The sequence below is a fragment of the Elephas maximus genome, chromosome X (assembly GCF_024166365.1).
Source record: "Elephas maximus indicus isolate mEleMax1 chromosome X, mEleMax1 primary haplotype, whole genome shotgun sequence".
In the NCBI taxonomy this organism is placed as follows: Eukaryota; Metazoa; Chordata; class Mammalia; order Proboscidea; family Elephantidae; genus Elephas; species Elephas maximus.
The window spans coordinates 17,638,159-17,660,899 of NC_064846.1; the positions used below are offsets into that span (position 1 = coordinate 17,638,159).

General features: G+C 39.9%; 1 long non-coding RNA gene across 2 annotated transcripts in view; it reads right to left on the reverse strand.

The window, feature by feature from the left end:
• The window catches only part of LOC126069500 (uncharacterized), a 1,199,210-nt gene that overhangs the window by 67,910 nt on the left and 1,108,559 nt on the right, over positions 1 to 22,741 (reverse strand). For both annotated transcript variants that reach the window (XR_007515934.1, XR_007515933.1), the window contains exon 2: positions 8,064 to 8,081. This is a non-coding gene — a long non-coding RNA (uncharacterized LOC126069500). The remainder of the gene's footprint in view (positions 1 to 8,063; positions 8,082 to 22,741) is intronic.

A 22,741-nucleotide genomic window follows, 5' to 3' on the forward strand; every position in this document is an offset into this window, starting at 1 on the left:
AACATAGGTGTGCATATATCCATTCGTGTAAAGGCTCTTATTTCTCTAGGATATATTCCAAGGAGTGGGATTGCTGGATCGTATGGTAGTTCTATTTCTAGGTTTTTAAGGAAACGCCAAATTGATTTCCAAAGTGGTTATACCATTTTGCGTTCCCACCAGCAGTGTATAAGTGTTCCAGTCTCTCTACAGCCTCTCCAACGTTTATTATTTTGTATTTTTTGGATTAATGCCAGCCTTGTTGGAGTGAGATGAAGTCTCATTGTAGTTTTTGATTTGCATTTCTTTTTTTTAATAGCTAATGATCGTGAGCATTTCTTCCTGTATGTGTTAGCTGCCTGAATGTCTCCTTTAGTGAAGTGCCTGTTCATATCTTTTCTCCATTTTTTAATTGGGTTATTTCTCTTTTTGTAGTTGAATTTTTGCAGTATCATGTAGATTTTAGAGATCAGGTGCTGATCAGACAAAAATAGCTAAAAACTTTTTCCCAATCTGTACGTTATCTTTTCACTCTTTTGGTGAAGTCTTTAGATGAGCATAGGTGTTTGATTTTTAGGAGCTCCCAGTTACCTAGTTTCTCTTCTGCATTGTTAGTAATGTTTTGTATACTGTTTTATGCTATGTGTTAGGGCTCCTAACATTGTCCCTATTTTTTCTTCCATCATCTTTATTGTTTTAGATTTTGTATTTAGTTCTTTGATCTATTTCGAGTTCATTTTTGTACGTGGTGTGAGGTATAGGTCTCGTTTCATTTTCTTGTCAATGGATATCCAGTTATGCCACCACCATTTGTTAAAAAGACTGTTTCCCATTTAACTGTTCTGGGGCCTTTGTCAAATATCAACTGCTAATATGTGGATGGATTTATGTCTGGATTCACAATTCTTTTCCATCTGTCTATGTATCTGTTTTTGTACCAGTACCAGGCTGTTGTGACTACTGTGGCTGTATAATAGGTTCTAAAATCAGGTAGAGTGAGGTCTCCCATTTTTTTCTTCTCTTACAGTAATGCTGCTTATCTGGGGCCTTTTTGCCTTCCATATGAAGTTGGTGATTTGTTTCTCCATCTCATTAATAAATGCCTTTGGAATTTGAATCTGAATTGCATTGTATCTATCGATCGCTTTTGGTAGGTTAGACATTTTTACAATGTTAAGTCTTCCTATCCATGAGCAAGGTGTGTTTTTCCGCTTAAGTAGGTCTCTTTTGGTTTCTTGCAGTACTTTTTTGTTGTTTTCTTTGTGTAAGTATTTTACACCTCTGGTAAGATGTATTCCTAAGTATTTTATCTTCTTGGGGCTACTGTAAATGGTATTGATTTGGTGATTTTCTCTTCAATGTTCTTTTTGTTGGTGTAGAGGAATCCAACCAATTTTTATATGTTCGTCTTGTATCCTGATACTCTGCTAAACTCTTCCGTTAGTTTCAGTAGTTTTCTTGAGGACTCTTCAGGTTTTCTGTGTATAAGATCATGTCATCTGCAAATGTAGATACTTTTACTTGTTCCTTACCAATCTGGATGTCCTTTATTTCCTTATCTAGCCTAATTGTTCTGGCTAGGACCTCCAGCAAAATGTTGAATAAGAGTGGTGAAAAAGGGTATTCTTGTGAGGTTCCCGATCTCAGGGGGAATGCTTTCAGACTCTCTCCATTTAGGATGATGTTGCCTGTTGACTTTGTATAAATGCCCTTTTTCATGTTCAGGAATTTTCCTTCTATTCCTATTTTGCTGAGAGTTTTTATCATAAATGAGTGTTGAACTTTGTCAAATGCCTTTTCTGCATCAATTGATAAAATTATGTGATTCTTGTCTTTTGTTTTATTTATGTGATGGATTACATTAATTGTTTTTCTAATGTCGAACCATCCCTGCATACCTGTTATGAATCCCACTTGGTCATGGTGAATTATTTTTTTGATATGCTGTTGAATTCTATTGGCTAGGATTTTTTTTGAGGATTTTTACATCTAAGTTCATGAGGGATATAGGCCTGTAATTTTCTGTTTTTGTGATGTCTTTACCTGGTTTTGGTATCTATCAGGGATATGCTGGCTTCATAGAATGAGTTCGGGTGTATTCTGTCCTTTTCTATGCTCTGAAATACCTTTAGTTGTAGTGGTGTTAGCTCTTCTCTGAATGTTTGGTAGAACTCTACAGTGAATCCATCTGGGCCGGGGCTTTATTTGTTGGGAATTTTTTGATTACCTTTTCAACCTCATCTTTTGTTATGGGTCTATTTAGTTTTTCCACTTCTGCTTGTGTTAGTTTAGGTAGGTAGTGTGTTTCTAGGAATTTATCCATTTCTTCTACGCTTTCAAATTTGTTAGAGTACAATTTTTCCTCGTAATCTGATATGATTCTTTTAATTTCAGTTGGGTCTGTTGTAATATTGCCCATCTCATTTCTTATTCAGGGTATTTGGTTCCTATGCTGTTTTTTTTTTTTTTTTGGTCAGTTTAGCCAATGCTTTATCAATTTGTTAATTTTTTTCAAAGAACCAGCTGCTGGTCTTGTGAATTCTTTCAATTGTTTTTTTGTTTTCTATTTCATTTAATTCTGCTCTGATTTTTCTTATTTGCTGTCTTCTGGTACCTGAGGGTTTCTTTTGTTGTTCTCTTTCTATTTGTTCAAGTTGTGGAGATAATTCTTTGATTTTGGCCATTCTTTTTGGATGTGTGCATTTATTGATATAAATTGACCTCTGTGCGCTGCTTTCATTTTGTCCCAAAGGTTCTGATAGGAAGTGTTTTCATTGTCATTGGGTTCTATTAATTTTTTTATTCCATCTTTAATGTCTTCTATAACCCAGTCTTTTCTGAGCAGGGTATTGTTCTGTTTCCAAGTGTTTGATTTCTTTCCCCCGCTTTTTCTGTTATTGATTTCTACTTTAATGGCCTTATAGTCACAGAAGATGCTTTGTAATATTTCAGTGTTTCGAACTCTACTAAGGCTTGCTTTATGACCTAATATGTGATCTATTCTAGAGAGTGTTCTATGTGCAGTAAAAAAGAAAGTATACTTGACTGCTCTTGGATGGCGTGTTCCATATATGTCTATAAGGTCAAGTTGGTTGATTGTGGCATTTAGATCCTCCGTGTTTTTACTGAGCTTCTTCCTGGATGTCCTGTCCTTCACCAAAACTAGTGTGTTGAAGTCTCCTATTATAATTGTGGAGCTGTCTATCTCACTTTTCAGTGCTTTTAGAGTTTGTTTTATATATCTCGCAGCCCTGTCATTGGGTACATAAATATTTAATATGGTTATATCTTCCTGGTATATTGTCCCTTTAATCATTATATAGTGTCCTTCCTTATCCTTTGTGGTGGATTTAACTTTAAAGCCTATTTTGTCAGAAAGTAATATTGCCACTCCTGCTTTTTTTGATTGTTCTTTGCTTGATATGTTTTTTTCCATCCTTTGAGTTTTAGTTTGTGTCTGTAAGTCTAAAGTGTGTCTCTTGTAGGCAGCATGTAGACTGATCATGCTTTTTTTATCCATTTTTCCACTCTCTGTGTCTCTTTACTGGTGCATTTAGGTCATTTACATTCAGCGTAATTATGGCTAGGTATGAATTTAGTACCGTCATTTTGAAGTCTTTTTTTGGTGTTATTGACGGTTTCTTTTTCCCACTTAGTTTTTTGGGCTGAATAGTTTATCTTTATATATTGTCTTCTCCTCTTATTCGTTGTTGTTAATTTTGTTTCTGCTGAGTCTATTTATTTCTTATATTTTATTTTGATGTGTAGGATAGTTTGCTGCCTTTGTGGTTACCTTAATATTTACCACTATTTTTCTAAATTTAAGCCCAACTTTTGTTTCTTTATATCATCTTGTCTTCTTCTCCGTGTGAAGGATCTATGACTACGTTTTTAGTCCCTCTTTAGTGTTTTAATGTTGTCTTCTTTTACATAATAACATTGCTGTTTCCCTGTTTTGAGTGTGCTTTTAATCTTGATTTATTTTTGTGGTTTCCCTGTTCGGGTTGACATCTGATTACTCTTTCCAGTGTTCTAATCTTGGGTTGATACCTGATATTATTGGTTTTCTAACCAAAGAACTCATTTTCGTATTTCTTGTAGTTTTTGATTGTTTTTCACGAATTCCCTAAACTTCTGTTTATCTGGAAATGTCCTAATTTCACCTTCATATTTGAGAGACAGTTTTGCTAGATATATAATTCTCGCCTGGCAATTTTTTTCCCTCAGTTTTTTGTATAAGTCATTCCATTGCCTTCTTGCCTGCATGGTTTCTGCCAACTAGTCCAAGCTTAGTCTTATTGACTCTCCTTTGTAGGTGACTTTTCGTTTATTCCTAGCTGCTCTTAAAATTCTCTCTTTATCTTTAGTTTTGGCAAGTTTGATTATAATATGTCTTGGTGATTTTCTTTTAAGATCTCCCTTATGTGGAGTTTGATGAGCATCATGGATAGATATCTTCTCATCTTTCACAATATCAGGGAAGTTTTCTACCAACAAATCTTCAACAATTCTCTGTGTATTTTCTGTTATCCCTCCCTGTTCTGGTACTCCAATCACTCGTAGGTTATTTCTCTTGATAGAGTCCCACATGATTCGTATGGTTTCTTCATTTTTTTTAATTCTTTTATCTGATTTTTCTTCAAATATATTGGTGCCTAATGCTGTATCTTCAAGTTCAGAAATTCTGCATTCCACTTGCTCAATTCTGCTCCTTTCACTTTCTATTGAATTGTGTAATTCTGTAATTTTATTGTTAATCTTCTGAATTTCTGTTTGCTGTCTGTCTATGGATTTTTCCAGCTTTTTAAATTTTTTTATTATGTTCCTTGATAACCTTTTTAATTTCTTCAACTGCTTTATCTGTGTATTCCTTGGCTGTTCTGGGTATTGCCTGATTTCCTTCCTGATGTCTTGAAGGGTTCTGTATATTAATCTTTTGTATTCTGCTTCCGGTAATTCCAGGAAGGCACTTTCGTCTAGAAGATCACTTGATTCTTTGTTTTAAGAGCTTGTTGAACCGATCATGGTGTGTTTTTTTATGTGATTTGATATTGTCTGTTGTCTCTGAGCCATCTGTAAGTTATTGTATTAGATAATTTTATGTTTGCTTACTGTTAATTTTTTCTTTCTTTTTTTTTTTTTTTACTGTATCCTAGCTTCATGCTTTGTTTTGATATATCCAAATTGGTTGCTTGAGTGAGCTAGCCTGATTATTTTCAGTTTTGAAGCTCTGACGTCCTGTCCCCAGATGGCTAGAGCTGTTATCAGGTATATCAGTCTAGGAGTCCATTTACTTTTCTTGTATGGATTCAGCTCAGGTGTCCAGGTAGCTGCTCATCAACTGTGTGGTGCAGTCTCTGCCTTACAGTCTCAGAGGGGCAGGGGTGACTGGTGTAGGTACTGGTATCTGGTTGCAGCAGGGGGTCACACTCTGAACAAGGCAGGGTGCTGAGAATCATCCTCCAAGTGTCTCTGAGGAAAGTGCATCTCTCTTCCCTAGAGCATACAGGTGGGTGGGTTCTGCAGACAGACTATGGGCACCCAATGTTTTTGGTTGTAAGGACTGGGAGGTACCAGTTATCCTTGGGCCCCTCTCATGGGTGGCTGGGTGACCTGAGTGGAGCTACCAGTTCTTAGGCCCCTGACGTGGGTAGGTGAGGACTCTGTTTAATAGGCAAAGTGGTGTCAAACATCAAACACCCACCTCTCCATCGCACAGCTGAAACAGTCATAGTCTGCCAACAAGTGCCTATTTTCCTGAAACAGGCCCACATAGGTCCATGCAGGGGGAAAGGTACTCAAAGTTTATGAACCGTTTATGCCTGGACAGGTGCTACTTCTGTCTTGAGCTTCCCAGTTTAGTGGAGCTGGCAAATTGTCTTTTCCCCCAACTGCGAATTTATTCCTTTTCCAAGGCTGGGAGGATGGCTCTAGGTGCTCAGTAGGGCCTATCTCTGGCCCAGGGAGATCAACAGCCTCTGAAGCCAGCTTGGGGGTGGGGGACACAGTAAAATATACGTAAGTACTTAGCTTTTGCTGAGAGCGCTGTTCTTCTCTGGTTCCGAAGGTGTGAGTAGGCTGTGTGCCTGGCTGCTTCTTCCTGCAGAAACTGCGGCCGAATGCTACTACTGGCCTGCCGCAGCCGCTCCTGGGAATGGTGCCTCAGGACTCCTGGCGATTCAGTTCTGGTAACTCCCTCTCCGCTTCTGAGCCATCTCTTCCTTCCCCTGTTGCTCAGTTCATTTTCTAACTTTGCCTTTGATGTTCAGGGCTCCTAGCTTGTCATAAATACACTCATTTCACTTGTTTTTTCGAGTCTGTATTGTAAGAGGATTCGCCGGAAGCGTCTGTCAATTCTGCCGTCTTGACTCTGCTCTCAGCCACTTTTTCTTTTATGTAACTTTCTACTCTTTTGCCTTCCATTACACCACCTCCCTTAGTTGGTCACCTATTTCTCTAACTTAACCATTCTTTGTCCATCTCCTTGTATGGCTCCTCTTTCCCCTTCTTAAGCTTTAGTATTTCCCAGGGCTCCATTCTCAACCTTATTCTATTCTCAGTCTATATGTTGGCATAATTAATCCTATTCATTTTCATGCTTCACTACCATCTATAAGCTGATGAATCCCCAGTCAATGTTTTCAGCCACACTCTCTGTCCTAAACTACACTTCCAGAGTATCCAGCTGTTCACTGGATTTCCACAGGTACCTAAAATGCAACAAGTCCTCATCCCGACTCGTAGGCCTAGACACAACCTGGTGGATCTGGATACGATAGCCCCAAGCAAACAAATGCTAATTGACCAGAAACAATAATGAGAAACAAAAGCTCTTCAAACATTCATATGCAAATGGCCAACCCACAGCCTAATGCTGAAATAATTATTAGTACTAGTGCTTGTTTTAGAAAGACCAAACAAATGGCTTTGATAGAGTCTTTGGTGCACAATGAAAAAAGCTTTTTTTATTATTATTTTTATGGAGATATCGATCCTTAGGCAGAGGACTTGGGAGAACAAGTTTATATGACCAAGCCAGTAAAATGATAGTTTGAGGAAATTTGGGGGTAGTTCCCAGGATCATGGCTGACTCCAGGTTCAGATGGCTCTTAATAGTTCAGACTTCAGACAAGGAGCAGGGAACTATCTAGAGCATAGAGTGCAAGGAACTTGCTTCCTCAGGAATAAAAGGATAAATTTTTTTAAATTGAAAAGACCAGATGACTTAAGAGGTTGGTCTCTAAGAGGTGCTGACTAACCTGTGAGTGAAACAAAGGCCTGGATGGATAGAAAAATGTGTGACTATGGAATTTACCAGGTTTCTGGTGAATATTATATCTGGGGAAGTCTTTGGAGAGCATATGATTTGACCTTTTGTGTCTGAAGCACAGAGAGGTCAAGAAACATGTATACAGTCACAGCTAGTTTCTAGATAAGAGTCACTAAGACTCTTAATTTTTGGAGTTGTGTCATTTCTACTACAATATATTCATTTACTCCATGATAAAGCAAAGAGTTATTTTACACAGTGGTTGTGTATGGGCTGTATTCCAGTGGACATTGAAAGGAGCAGTATACTACAGAAAAAGTGAAAGAAGCATGGACCTAAAATATCAGGGGTTCAGTCTTTGAAGAAAAAATTACCCAAATATTTTCATAGACAGAAGTAGAAAAATACCGAAGCTATTAAGAACCTGGGGAAACCCTGGTGGCGTAGTGGTTAAGTGCTACGGCTGCTAACCAAAGGGTTGGCAGTTCGAATCTGCCAGATGCTCCTTGGAAACTGTATGGGGCAGTTCTACTCTGTCCTATAGGATCGCTATGAGTTGGAATCGACTCAACGGCACTGGGTTTGGTTTGGTTTGGTATTAAAACATACCATGCTCATGGATAGGAAGACTTAACATAGTAAAAATGTCTATTCTACCAAAAGCCATCTATACATTTAACGCACTTCCGATCCAAATTCCAATGTCATATTTTAAGGGGATAGAGAAACAAATCACCAATTTCATATGGAAGGGAAAGAAGCCCCGGATAAGCAAAGCACTACTGAAAAAGAAGAAGAAAGTGGGAGGCCTCACTTTACCTGACTTCAGAACCTATTGTACAGCCACAGTAGTCAAAAGAGCCTGGTACTGGTACAACAACAGGCACATAGACCAATGGAACAGAATTGAGAACCCAGACATAGATCCATCCACGTATGAGCAGCTGATATTTGACAAAGGACCAGTGTCAGTTAACTGGGGAAAAGATAGTCTTTTTAACAAATGGTGCTGACATAACTGGATATCCATTTGCAAAAAAATGAAACAGGACCCATACCTCACACCATGCACAAAAACTAACTCCAAGTGGATCAAAGACCTAAACATAAAGACTAAAACGATAAAGATCATGGAAGAAAAAATTGGGACAACCCTAGGAGCCCTAATACAAGGTATAAACAGAATACAAAACATTACCAAAAATGATGAAGAGAAACCCGATAACTGGGAGCTCCTAAAAATCAAACACCTATGCTCATCTAAAGACTTCTTCAAAAGAGTAAAAAGACCACCTACAGATTGGGAAAGAATTTTCAGCTATGACATCTCCGACCAGCGCCTGATCTCTAAAATCTACATGATTCTGTCAAAACTCAACCACAAAAAGACAAACAACCCAATCAAGAAGTGGGCAAAGGATATGAACACACACTTCACTAAAGAAGATATTCAGGCAGCCAACAGATACATGAGAAAATGCTCTGGATCATTAGCCATTAGAGAAATGCAAATTAAAACTACGATGATATTTCATCTCACACCAGCAAGGCTGGCATTAATCCAAAAAACACAAAATAATAAATGTTGGAGAGGCTGCGGAGAGATTGGAACTCTCATATACTGCTGGTGGAAATGTAAAATGGTACAACCACTTTGGAAATATATCTGGCGTTATCTTAAACAGTTAGAAATAGAACTACCATACAACCCAGAAATCCCACTCCTGGGAATATACCCTAGAGATACAAGAGTCTTCATACAAACAGATATATGCACACCCATGTTTATTGCAGCTCTGTTTACAATAGCAAAAAGTTGGAAGCAACCAAGGTGTCCATCAACGGATGAATGGTTAAATAAATTGTGGTATATTCACACAATGGAATACTACGCATTGATAAAGAACAGTGACGAATCTCTGAAACATTTCATAACATGGAGGAACCTGGAAGGCATTATGCTGAGCGAAATGAGTCACAGGCAAAAGGACAAATATTGTATAAGACCACTATTATAAAATCTTGAGAAACAGTAAACCTGAGAAGAACACATACTTTTGTGGTTACGAGGGGGGGAAGGAGGGAGGGTGGGAGAGGGTTTTTTATTGATTAATCAGTAGATAAGAACTGCTTTAGGTGAAGGGAAAGACAACACTCAATACATGGAAGGTCAGCTCAATTGGACTGGACCAAAAGCAAAGAAGTTTCCGGGATAAAATGAATGCTTCAAAGGTCAGCGGAGCAAGGGCGGGGGTCTGGGGAACATGGTTTGCGGGGACTTCTAAGTCAATTGGCAAAATAATTCTATTATGAAATCATTCTGCATCCCACTTTGAAATGTGGCGTCTGGGGTCTTAAATGCTAACAAGCGGCCATCTAAGATGCATCAATTGGTCTCAACCCACCTGGAGCAAAGGAAAATGAAGAACACCAAGGCCACACGACAACTAAGAGCCCAAGAGACAGAAAGGGCCACATGAACCAGAGACCTACATCATCCTGAGATCAGAAGAACTAGTTGGTGCCGGCCACAATCGATGACTGCCCTGACAGGGAGCACAGCAGAGGACCCCTGAGGGAGCAGGAGATCAGTGGGATACAGACCCCAAATTCTCATAAAAAGAGCAAACTTAATGGTCTGACTGAGACTAGAGGAATCCCGGCGGCCATGCTCCCCAGACCTTCTGTTGTCACAGGACGGGAACCATCCCCGAAGACAACTCATCAGACATGAAAGGGACTGGTCAGCGGGTGGGAGAGAGACGCTGATGAAGAGTGAGCTGATTATATCAGGTGGACAGTTGAGATTGTGTTGGCAACTCTTGTCTGGAGGGGGGATGGGAGGATAGAGAGAGAGGGAAGCAGGCAAAATTGTCAAGAAAGGAGAGACTGAAAGGGCTGACTCAAGAGGGGGAGAGCAAGTGGGAGTAGGGAGTGAGATGTATGTAAACTTATATGTGACAGACTGATTGGATTTGTAAACGTTCACTTGAAGCTTAATAAAAGTTATAAAAAATAAATAAATAAATAAATAATAAATGTCCAAACTGTAAAAAAAAAAAAAAGAACCTAGCCAAGCAGTGCTGGAGTTGGCGAGTTCACTTATCCATTCAGTTGCAAGTATACCTTATTGTTACTAGCGATTTCAGGTCTTGCTCCACAGGGCTACAGAGACACGAAGTGGGTGAAAGCAAAAGAAGAAGCTTTATTTGGTTGCCCAAGCAAAGGAGCACAGTGGGACTTTGGTCACCAAGATGGCTCCTGGAACAATAGCTGAGAGGGCTTTTATCAGGGATATAAACTGGGGAAGGGCCATTATGGGAAGAGCAAGGTCGCTGATTGGCCAGGGCCAAAATACTTTTTCATCGTGGTTTCCTCGTCTGCGCCTGCTCAGTCTGGAAGGGGGGGCCACAGAGATGGCATTTTGCCCATGTCCAGGGTATAGATTTATGGGGCAGTTCTACTCTGTCCTATAGGGTCGCTATGAGTCGGAATCGACTCGACGGCAGTAGGTTTAGGTTTTTAGGGTGTGGGTGGTGTGTTTTCAGCCTTCTGACATCAAAAGGTCAGGCTAAGGACACACTGATCACTACTGCACATGTCAGGCAGACAGATTTGGTTTCAACCGGTTCGACGACCCCAGTGTCTTATGTTTCTCAATCGGAAGCCAGCAGCTTACCTAAAATAGAAAATAGCTAAAGAGGGAATTTAGCCTTTTCTTGCCTGTGATGGCTGCCCTGAGACCACTGGTTTCATTATGGCCAGTTACTGCATAAACAAAATGTGGCGTATATGTACGATGGAGTATTATTCTGCCATTAAAAGGAATGAAGTTCTAATACACGCTACAACGTGGATGAACTTGAAAACATTATAGTGAGTTAAATAAGTCAGGCACAAAAGGAAAAAACATTATATGATCTCATTTATTAAATATCTAGCTAGAATAGACAAATGCATAAAGACAGAAAGTAGATTAGTGGTTACCATGGGCTGGGAGGAGGAGGGAATGGGGGAAAAAAAAACAGCGCCATTAAGTCGATTCTGACTCATAGCGACCCTATAGGACAGAGTAGAACTGCCCCATAGAGTTACTGCTTAATAGGTACAAAGTTTCTGTTTGGGGTGATGAGAAAGTTCTGGAAACAAATAGTGTTGATGGTGGCACAGCATTGGGAGTGTGATGAATGCCATTAGATAGTACACTTGAAAATGGTTAAAATGGCAAATTTTATGTTGTATGTATTTTACAGTCAACAGCCATGGAAGCAGCAGTCAAGAAATCAAACAACACATTGCATTGGGCAAATCTGCTACAAGAGACCTCTTTAAAAAGTATTAAAAAGCAAAGATGTCACCTTGAAGACTAAGGTGTGTCTGACCCAAGCCATGGTGTTTTCAGTTGCCTCATATGCACATGAAAACTGGACAATGAATAAGGAAGACTGAAGAAGAATTAACTCCTTTGAATTGTGGTGTTGCGAAGAATATTGAATATACCATGGACTGCCAAAAGAAGGAACAAATCTCTTTCTTGGAAGAAATACAGCAAGAATGCTCCTTAGAAGCAAGGATGGTGAGACTACATCTCACATACTTTGGACATGTTATCAGGAGGAATCAGTCCCTGGAGAACGACATCATGCTTGGTAACATAAAGGTCAGGGAAAAAGAGGAAGACCCCTAACATGATGACCTCCACAGTGGGCTCACGCATAACAACGATCATGAGGATGGTGCAGGACCAGGTAGTGTTTTGTTCTGTTGTGCATAGGGTTGCTATGAATTGGAACCAATTCAACAGCACCTGACAACAACAACAAATATATTTTACCACAAATTTAAAAAAGGTAAACAAAAAATATTAAAACTCATTTGGGTAGCTAATGGGTTAAAGCCCCTTTAAAACCCTAGAAAACTATATGCCATTAGAAATCAGCCTCATGCCTCCTTTGCCTTGTCAGCTGATGTGCATTTGTGCAGACACCAGCAACCTCTGGCTGCGCTATCCCTGCAGAGAGGAGGAGCTGCTATGCAAATGAAAAGCTACTCCACTGGCTCACTTGTTTTTAGCAAGGGCCATTTCATCATCTTGAGTTCCTCAGGACAGAAAAATGCTTATGAAGCAAAAGGCAGTCAAATGATTAAATGCAAGGTTTTATGGCTGAGCAGTTCATTTAATCTGTTTGTGCAATTGCTAATGTGTAACACTTTGGGGTTTCCCTGAAATCAGACACAACAACTGTATGTCTCAGAGTTACTGGGGCCTGCTTCGCCCGCCAGCTGACAGCAACCAAGCAGGAAAGCAGCATGCAGAAGGGGCCTGCAGGGCTTAATGGATTATCAAAGCTGAATTCCCACCCCCACAAACCATCTGCAGACTGTGCCTGAGACACCTAGAATGCAGCATTTTCCTAGGGGCTGCCCACAATTCTAGATGGTTAGGGAAGCGTAGTCGATCCTCAGAGATTGCTGAGTTGATTCCTCTCTGAGATTCTGAAAGGGGAACCTGTTGCCATAGGATCAGTTCTGACCCGTGGGGACCCCATGTGTTAGAGAGCAGAACTGCTCCATGAGGTTTTCTTGGCTGTAATCATTACAGAAGCAGATCTCCAGGCTTTTTCTTCTGTGGCACCTCTGGGTGGGTTCCTCAATTCTACTGTTTTTGACTTCTTTTGTGTTTAAAATTTTTGTTTGTTTGTTTTTGTTCTATACAGTTTTGATTCCTTTCTTATTTCCTTTCTGTATATTTTTAGTAATTTTCCTGATGGTTTCCCTGGGAATTACAATTAAACTCTTAAATTTATAACAATCTATGTTGAACTGATATCATCTTAGCTTCAATAGTATATAAAACTCTGTTCCTATACAGCTCTGTCCCTCCCCATTTATGTTGTTGTTTTCACAGATTACAATGTTATACATTGTGTACACATTAACAGATTAATAATTTTTGTGTGTTTCTCTTTTAAATGATATAGGAAAAAAAAGAGGAATGACAAGCCCAAAATGCAAAACAACTAGCTTTTATATTTACCTGTGTAGTTACCTTTACTATTCTTTTTTCGTTCATATGAATTCAAGTTACTCCCCTCGCTGTCGTTGATATTAGGTGCCATCCAGTCTCTTCCAACTCATAGCAACCCTGTGTACCACAGAACAAAACACTATCCAGTCCTGCGCCACCCTCACAATCATTGCTATGCTTGAGCCCATTGTTGCATCCACTGGGTCAATCCATCTAGTTGAAGGTCTTCATTTTTTCACTGACCATTTAGCTTACCAAGCATGATGTCCTTCCCCAGTCCCTGATAACATGTCCAAGGTACATGACTCCAAGTCTCGCCATCCTCATTTCCAAGAAGCACTCTGGCTGTACTTCTTCCAAGACAGACTTGTTCCTTCTTCTGACAGTCCATGGCACATTCAGTATTCTTGACAAACACCATAATTCAAAGGCATCAAAATTCTTCTTCAGTCTTCCTTACTCATTCTTCAGCTTTCCCATATAGATGAAGCGACTGAAAATACCATGGCTTGGGTCTGGCACACCTCAGTCCTCAAAGTGACATCTTTGCTTTTCAACACTTTAAAGAGGTCTGTTGCAGCAGATTTGCCCAATGCAATTAAGTCATTTGATTTCTTGACTGCTGCTTCCATGGTCTTTGATAGTGTATCCAAGTAAAATGAAATCCTTGACAATTTCAATCTTTTCTCTTTTTATTATAATGTTGCTTATTGGTCCATTTGTGAGATTTTGGTTTTCTTTATGTTGAGGTGTAATCCACACTGAAGGCTGTGGTCCTTGATCTTTATCCGTGTTTCAAGTCCTCTTTGCTTTCAGCAAGCAAGGTGGTGTCATCTGCATATCACAGGTTGTTAATGAGTCTTCCTTCAATCCACATGCCCCATCTTCTTCATATAGTCCAGCTTCTCAGATTATTTGCTCAGCATACCCATTGAATAGGTACAGTGAAAGGATACAACCCTGACGCACACCTTTCCTGATTGTAAACCATGCAATATCCTCTTGTTCTGTTTGAATGACTGCCTCTTGGTTTATGTACAGGTTCCTCATGAGCACAATTAAGTGTTCTGGAATTCCCATTCTTCCCAGTGTTATCCATAATTTGTTATGATCAACACAGTTGAATGCCTTTGCATAGCCAATAAAACACAGGTAAACATCTTTCTGGTATTCTCTGCATTCACCCAAGATCCATCTGACATCAGCAACAATATCCCTGGTTCCACAATCTGGTTTGACTTTCTGGAAGTTCCTTGTCAATGTACTGCTGCAACTGTTTTTAAAATATCTTCAGCAAATTTTTACTCGTGTGTGATATTAATGATATTACTCAGTAATTCCTGTGTAGTGTTGTATCTCCTTTCTTAGATCTCTTCCATTCGGTTCGCCAGGTAGCTGTCTTCCAAATTTCTTGTAATAGATGAATGAGCACCCCCAGGGTTGCATCCGTTTGTTGAAGCATCTCAGTTGATACTCCAGCAATTCTTGGAGCTTTGTTTTTTGCCATGCCTTCAGTTCAGCTTGGACCTGTTCCTTCAATACCATAGGTTTTTGATCATGTGCTATCTCCTGAAATGGTTGAACGTCAGCTAACTCTCTTTGGTACAGTGGCTGCATATTCCTTCAGTGTTTCCTGCATTCTTCAATATTTTGACCATAGAATTCTTTAATATTGCAACTAAAGGCTTGAATTTTTTCTTCAGTTCTTTCAGCTTGAGAAATGCTGAATGTGTTCTTCCCTTTTGATTTTCTAGCACATTTCATTATAATACTTTGTCTTCTTGAGCAGCACTTTGAAATCATGTGTTCAGCTCTTTTACTTCATCATTTCTTCCATTCACTTTAGCTGCTTGCCTTGGTCTAGTGCAGCTATAACAGAAATACCACAGGTGGATGGCTTTGACAAACAGAAATTTATTCTCTCTCAGTTCAGTAGGCTAGAAGTTCAAATTCAGGGCTCTGGCTTCAGGGAAAGGCTTCTCTCTGTGTCAGCTCTGGAGGTAGGTCCTTGTCATCAGTCTTCCCTTGATCTGGGAACATCTTAGCGCAGGAACCTCAGGTCCAAAGGATGCACTCTGCTCCCGGCACTGCTTTCTTGGTGGAATGAGGTCCTCCTGTCTCTCTGCTCGCGTCTCTTTTGTATCTCAAAAGAGATTGGCTTAAGACACTATCTAATTTTGTAGATCTCATCAATATAACTGCTGCTAATCCATGTCATTACATCATAGTGATGGGAATTACAACACATAAGGAAATCGCATCAGATGACAAAATGGTACACAATCATACAATACTGGAAATCATGACCTAGTCAAGTTGACAGATATTTTGGGGAACACAATCCATGACGTTCCACCCTTTGGCCCTCCTAAATTCATTTCCTTTCCACACATAAAACAAAACATATTCATCCTCTCATATTATAGCAAAAGTCTTAAATTAACTCCAAGTCCAAAATCCAAAAATTCCTCTTCATCTGTGAAATCTAGAATGGAAGTTATCTGCTTCCAAAGTTACAATGGCATAACAGACACAAGCTAGATGTTTCCATTACAAATGGGAGAAACTGGAGGGAAAGAAGGTATAACAGGCACCAAACAAGTTAGCAGAACACATTACATTAGCTCTCAAGGCTTGAAAACAATCCTCTGTTCTCTGAGATCATTTACACAATGGCCCTGCACTCCAGACTCTAGGTATTGGCCACACTCACCAGATTCTGAGTGGAGGCCCCTCAGCTCTGAGCTTTAGCTTTGCCTTCCAGGACCATTGGGATGGCAACTTTGCTCCCTCGGCTTTAGGTGCACCATTCTCCTAGTCCATTTAAGTGGCAACTCCACCCTTAGAAACACCAGAGGCCACAGCCCCACCCTTTGAAACCCCAGAGGTCGTGGCCATACCATTTGAGACTGAGGCAGCTCGGCTCCCTGTGTTCCTTGTCTGTTCAGCTTCCACTTTCTGGCTCCTTGGCCTCTTAGCCCCACGGACCTCATGCCCACATGTACCCTGCCGAAGCAAGTGTTCCAAAGCTATGTAGCTCCACTGATAAGTGCCTGGAGGCACCCCACTCCTCCAAGAAGCCTCCAGCGCACAGGCACTAAGCTCTCTTGCTCTGGGTCGGCAAGCCTAGCTCCACCAATAAGTGCCCAGAGGTACCCCACTCCACCAGGAAGCCTCCTGTGCACAGGCATTCAACTCTCTTGCTCCATGGGTCAGCTCCAGCACCATCTCACGCTGGTCTCCCGGTTCTGCTGCTGCTGGTCCTCTGCTGCTGCTTCTCACCATCTGTGCTATCTCCAGTGTAACAGCTTTCCTCATTTCTTTCTAAGTCTTCTGCCCATTTACAGTTTCAAAACCACTTCTACATTTTAGGTATCCGTTAGAGCAACACACCACTCTTGGTACCAAATTCTGTCTTATGCTGGGTTCTCTAGAGAAGCAAAACCAGTGAAGTGTATAAATATATATATAAAAAATATATATATATATAAATAGAGAGAGAGAGCTTTATATCAAAGAAATGGTTCACGTGATTAGAGGCTGGAATGTCCCAACTCTGTGGATTAATATCTAGACTCCTCCTGATTCATGTAGCTGCATGGGTTGGCGAAGCCAAGATTGGCAGGTCGGAAAACAGGGCTCTTGATTACAGGCTGTGAATATCAATGAATCTCAAGATTGGCAGGCAAGACCACAGGGCTTCTCCTGATTCATGTAGCTGCAAAGGCTGGATAACCCAGGATTGGCAGGTCAGAGAGCAGGGCTGCACTCACAGGCTGTGAAGATCGACGAATCTCAACATAGCTCAAGTCCCAAGAACTGGAGGTCAGACGAACAGGAGGCAGCGGCAGAATGCAGAGCAAGCAAAAAGCCAGAACATCTGCTTATATTCAGATGCAGGCCACACTCCCAAGGAAACTCCCTTTCAAAATGATTGGCTACTCACTGCAGATCCCACCATGGGAGTGATCACATATAAACACTGAGAATCATGGCCCAGCCAAGTTGACACAATCTGTATTCAAGAGCAAATTTCAGAGTCTCTTCTGACATCCATTTTGTTCTTTTCTTTCTTGTCTTTTTAATGATCTCTTGCTTTCTTCATGTACGATGTCCTTGATGTCATTCTACAACTTGTCTGGTCTTTGGTCATTAGTGTTCAATACATCAAATTTATTCTTGAAATGGCCTCTAAATTGAGGTGGAATATATTCAAGATTGTACTTTGGCTGTTGTGAATTTGCTTTAATTTTCTTCAGCTTCATCTTGAACTGGCATATGAGCAATTAATGGTTTCTTGCAGTCGGCCCTTGGCCTTGTTATAACTGATGATATTGAGCTGCTCCATCATCTCTTTCCAAAGATGTAGTTGATTTGATTCCTGTGTATTCCATCTGGTGAGGTCTATGTGTATATAAAAAAAAAAAAAACTGTGTATGTTAAAAGAAGATATTTTCTTTTTTTTAATTTTCATTGTGCTTTAAGTGAAAGTTTACAAATCAAGTCAGTCTCTCATACAAAAATTTATATACACGTTGCTATATACTCCTAGTTGCTCTCCCCCTAATGAGACAGCACACTCTTTCTCTCCATCATATATGTCCATGTCCATTCAGTCAGCTTCTGTCCCCCTCTGCCTTCTCATCTCCCCTCCAGACAGGAGCTGCCCAGATAGTCTCATGTGTCTACTTTAGCTAAGAAGCTCACTCCTCACCAGTATCACTTTCTATCTTATAGTCCACTCCAATCCCTGTCTGCAGAGTTGGCTTTGGGAATAGTTCCTATCTTGGGCTAACAGAAGGTCTGGGGACCATGAACTCCAGGGTCCTTCTAGTCTCAATCAGACCATGAAGTCTGGTCCTTTTACAAGAATTTGAGATCTGCATCCCACTGCTCTCCTGCTCCATCAGGGATTCTCTATTGTGTTCCCTGTCAGGGCAGTCATCTCTTGGAGCTGGGCACCATCTAGTTCTTCTGGTCTTAGCCTGATGTAGTCTCTGATTTATGTGGCCCTTTCTGTCTCTTGGGCTCATAATTACTTTGTGTCTTTGGTGTTCTTCATTCTCCTTTGCTCCAGGTGGGTCGAGACCAATTGATGCATCTTTGATGGCCGCTTGCTAGCGTTTAAGATCGCGGACTCCACTCACCAAAGTGGGATGTAGAATGTTTTCTTAATACATTTTATTATGCCAATTGACTTAGCTGTCCCCTGAAACCATGGTACCCAAACCCCCGCCTCCAGTACTCTGGCCTTCCAGTTGTTTGGTTTATTCAGGAAACTTCTTTGCTTTTGGTTTAGTCCAGTTGTGCTGACCTCCTCTGTATTGTGTGTTGTCTTTCCCTTCACCTAAAATAGTTCTTGTCTACTATCTAATTAGTGAATACCCCTCTCCATCCCTCCCTCCCCACCCTCAGAACCATCAAAGAATATTTTCTTCTGTGTTTAAACTATTTCTTGAGTTCTTATAATAGTGGTCTCATACAATATTTGTCCTTTTGCAACTGACTAATTTCACTCAGCATAATGCCTTCCAGATTCCCTCCATGTTATGAAATGTTTCATGGATTCATCATTGTTCTTTACTGATGGGTAGTATTCCATTGTGTGAATATACTGTAATTTATTTATCCGTTCATCTGTTAATGGGCACCTTGGTTGCTTCCATCTTTTTGCTATTGTAAACAGTGCTGCAGTGAACATGGAGGTGCATATATCTGTTCGTGTAAAGACTCTTAATTCTCCAGGATATATTCCAAGGAGTGGGATTGCTGGATTGTGTGGTAATTCTACATCTAGTTTTTTAAGGAAGCGCCAGATATATTTCCAAAGTGGTTGTACCATTTTATATTCCCACTAGCAACGTATAAGTGTTCCAGTTTCTCCACAACCTCTCCAGCATTTATTATTTTGTGTTGAGAAAAGGTATTTTCAATGAATAAGTCATTGTTCTTGCAAAATTCTATTATGTGATCTCTGGCACTGTTTCTGTCACCAAGGCTATATTTTCCAGCTACTGATCCTTTTTTGTTTCCATCATTCACATTCCAGTCACCATTAATTATCAGTGCATCTTGATTGCATGTTTGAACAATTTCAGACTGCAGAAGTTGGTAGAAATCTTCAATTTCTTCATCTTTGGCCTTAGTGGTTGGTGCATAAATTTGAATAATAGTCGTATTAACTTGTCTCTTTTGTAGGTATATGGGTATTACCCTATCACTAACAGTGTTGTCCATCAGGATAGATCTTGAAATATTCTTTTGACCATGAATGTGACACCATTGCTCTCCAAGTTGTCAGTCCCAGCATAGTAGACCATATGATTGTCTGATTCAAATCATCAGTACCAGTCCATTTCAGTTCACTAATACCTAGAATATCGATCTTTATGCATTCCATGTCATTCTTGATGACTTCCAATTTTCTTAGATTCATAGATTATTAATGGTGTTTGCAGCTGTGTCTTCTCATTTTGAGTCATGCCACATCAGCAAATGAAGGTCTCAGAAGCTTTAAGGTCAACTCTACTTTGAGGAGGCAGCTCTTCCTCAGTCATACTTTGAGTGCCTTCCAACCTGAGGGACTCATCTTCTGGCACTATATCAGACAATGTTCCACTGCTATTCATAAAGTTTTCCCTGACCAATTTTTTCAGAAGTTGACCGCCAAGTCCTTCTTCCTAGTCTGTGTTAGTCTGGAAGCTCCACTGAAACCTGTCCACCATGGGTGACCCTGCTAGTATGTGAAATACCAGTGGCATAGCTTTTGGCATCATAGCAAGACCAAGTGACCACAGTACCACAAACTGACAGACAAATGGTGGAAGTTACTGTCTAGTATGCTTTTATTTCAGCTTTGAGGACTCTCTTTTTTTGCATTTCTTGTAGGGTATATCTATTAGTGATAAAATCTCTCTGTTTTACTTCACTTAGGAGTTTCTTAATTTTGTCTTCATTTTTAGAGGATACCAAAAAAAAAAAAAATCCTGTTGCCGTTGAGTTGGTTCTGACTCATAGCAACCTTATAGGACAGAGTAGAACTACCCCATAGGGTTTCCAAGGAGCGCCTGGTGGATTTGAACTGCCGACCTTTTGGTTAGCAGCCAAACTCTTAAATCACTACGCCATCAGGGTTTCCTAAGTTTTGACAAATAAGTATCCTGGGTGGAATACTTTTTATGTCTCATCCTATTGCCTTCTGGCTTTTATGATTTTTGATGGGTAATCAGTTGTTAATCTTATTAAGAATCTGTTGTATGTGATGAGTCACTTCTCTTTTGCTGCTTTCAAGAATCTCTGTCTTTTAACAATTTGGCTATTGTCTTGGAGTGAATCTTTTTCTGTTTGTTCTGTTAGATTTTGGTGAGCTTCTGGAGATGTGGAAATCTATGTCTTTCCTCAAATTTGGGAATATTACAACCACTATTTTCTTTAATTATTTTTTCTGCCCATTTCTCTCTTTCTTTGTCTGCTATTCCCATTATGTGTACATTGTTATACTTGAGTGTCCCACAGATTTGTTAAACTCTGTTCATTTTTCTTCATTCTTTTCCCTTTCTGTTTCTCAGACTGGATAATCTCAATCGACCTGTCTTCAAGTCCACTGATTTTTTTCTTCAGGTCATTGCTGCTCTTTAACACTTATAGTGAATTTTTCATTTCAGTTATTATAACTTTCAGCTCCAGAATTTCTGTTTGCTTCCTTTTTATAGTTTTTTTTTATCTTTTTATTGATGCTGTGTATTTGATGAGACATCATTCTCTTTCCTTTAGTTCTTTACCCTTAGTTTCCTTTAGCTCTTTGAGCATATTTAAGACAGTTGATTCAAAGTCTTTTCTATTAAGTCTAATTTCTGGGCATCCTCATTTTCTATTAATTTCAGTTTTTCTGGTGAATGGGCCATATTTTTTATTTCTTTGCATGTCTCATAATTCTCTGTTGAAGACTGGGTGTTTTGAATATTATGAAATAGAAACTCTGGAATTTAGATTCTCTTCCATCTCCAATATTTGTTGTTGTTACTTGTTGTGGGCTATTGTAGTTTGCATGTTTAATGACTTTTCCAAATAAGTTTTGTAAGGTCTGTGTTCTTCATCATGTGTGGTCATCCATTAGCTTAGTGGTCAGCTAGTGTTTTGACAAAGTTTCCTTAACCTCTTGGAGCCGAAAAAGAAAAGAAAAAAAATTCAGTCTTTGCCAATTGACTGTGTTGGGCGGTCCTTCAACACTTAGGCCTTTACAACTCTGCCTTATAGCCTTCACTTCCTGCCTTTGTACAGCCTGAAGGTCAGTCAGAGGTGAAAGCCTAGGGTCTTCTCAGGCATATTCTGAGAATGCATCCAGTACTAGGCATGTATGTGGCCTTCTTAGTTCCCTGTTATATGCAGGAGATTTTAAAAGCCCTTACTTCCCCATTCATCTCTTTTCCCAACCTCTCCCTTCCCAGGCTTTTCATTCTGTCTACCACTTCTCCTGAATATCTTCCCTTGCTCCAAGCTGCTCCAGCCTATACTTGTGCCTTTAAATAATTTCAGCAAAAGCTGCTTGGGAAGCCACCCCAGCCCTGGTAATGCTCCAAGTTGGGCAAAACAAAGGCAAGCTTTTACACAGGTCCTTGAGTGACCCCCAGACAGGTTGAAACACACAACCACAATTCTTTGAGAGTAAGGTCCACATTGCTCCCTCTGGCACTAGCAATTTGCCTCAGGAGTGCAGACTGCCATCCTCATGGCTGTCACGGATCTGAGGTGTAGAGGGTGGTTGGATAGCAATTTAAAATGCCACAGTTCTCTCTTACTGCAAAGCTGTAGCTGGTTTCATCACCAAGCCTTCCCCTGGTTGTTGTAAGTTTTTAACTAGATTCTATAGCTCTGTAAAAGTTTATTTGGGCTGTTTCTGCCAGTTTATTAGTTTCTTTTATGGAGGATTTGAGTCCTGGAGTTCCCTTCTCTGCCATTTTTGGTGATGTCCACCCTGAAATTTGTCTTTTATCCTGATCTTTCTTGCTCATTGCCTCCGTTCTTCCTCCTGACAATGAAATTCTTGGTCTTCCCCAGGGCACTTCCCTTCCACCAGCATCATCCCCTTATCCTCTCTGTTATAGCCAATCTTCTTTTTTATGCCCATTCAATGAAATTTTTACTTTAGAAATATTTTTTACTTGTATAATTTCCATTTGATTATTACGTTGTTTCTGTTTTTCAATATGTTTCCTATTTATTTATTCATTATGAGGATATTTTCCTTTAGCTTCTTGAGCATAGCTAAAATAGTTGCTTTAAAATCTTTATCTTCTAATGCCAACATCTGGGCCACCTTGAGGTTTGTTGCCTTTTATTTTCTTTTCTTTTGAATACTGGTAAATTTTTGTTGTTTCTTCATATGTCTGCAGATACACTGGATTTTATTATGTTTCTCTTGTAAATATCAATCTTTTGTTTATTTTAGAGGACAGTTAGCTTAT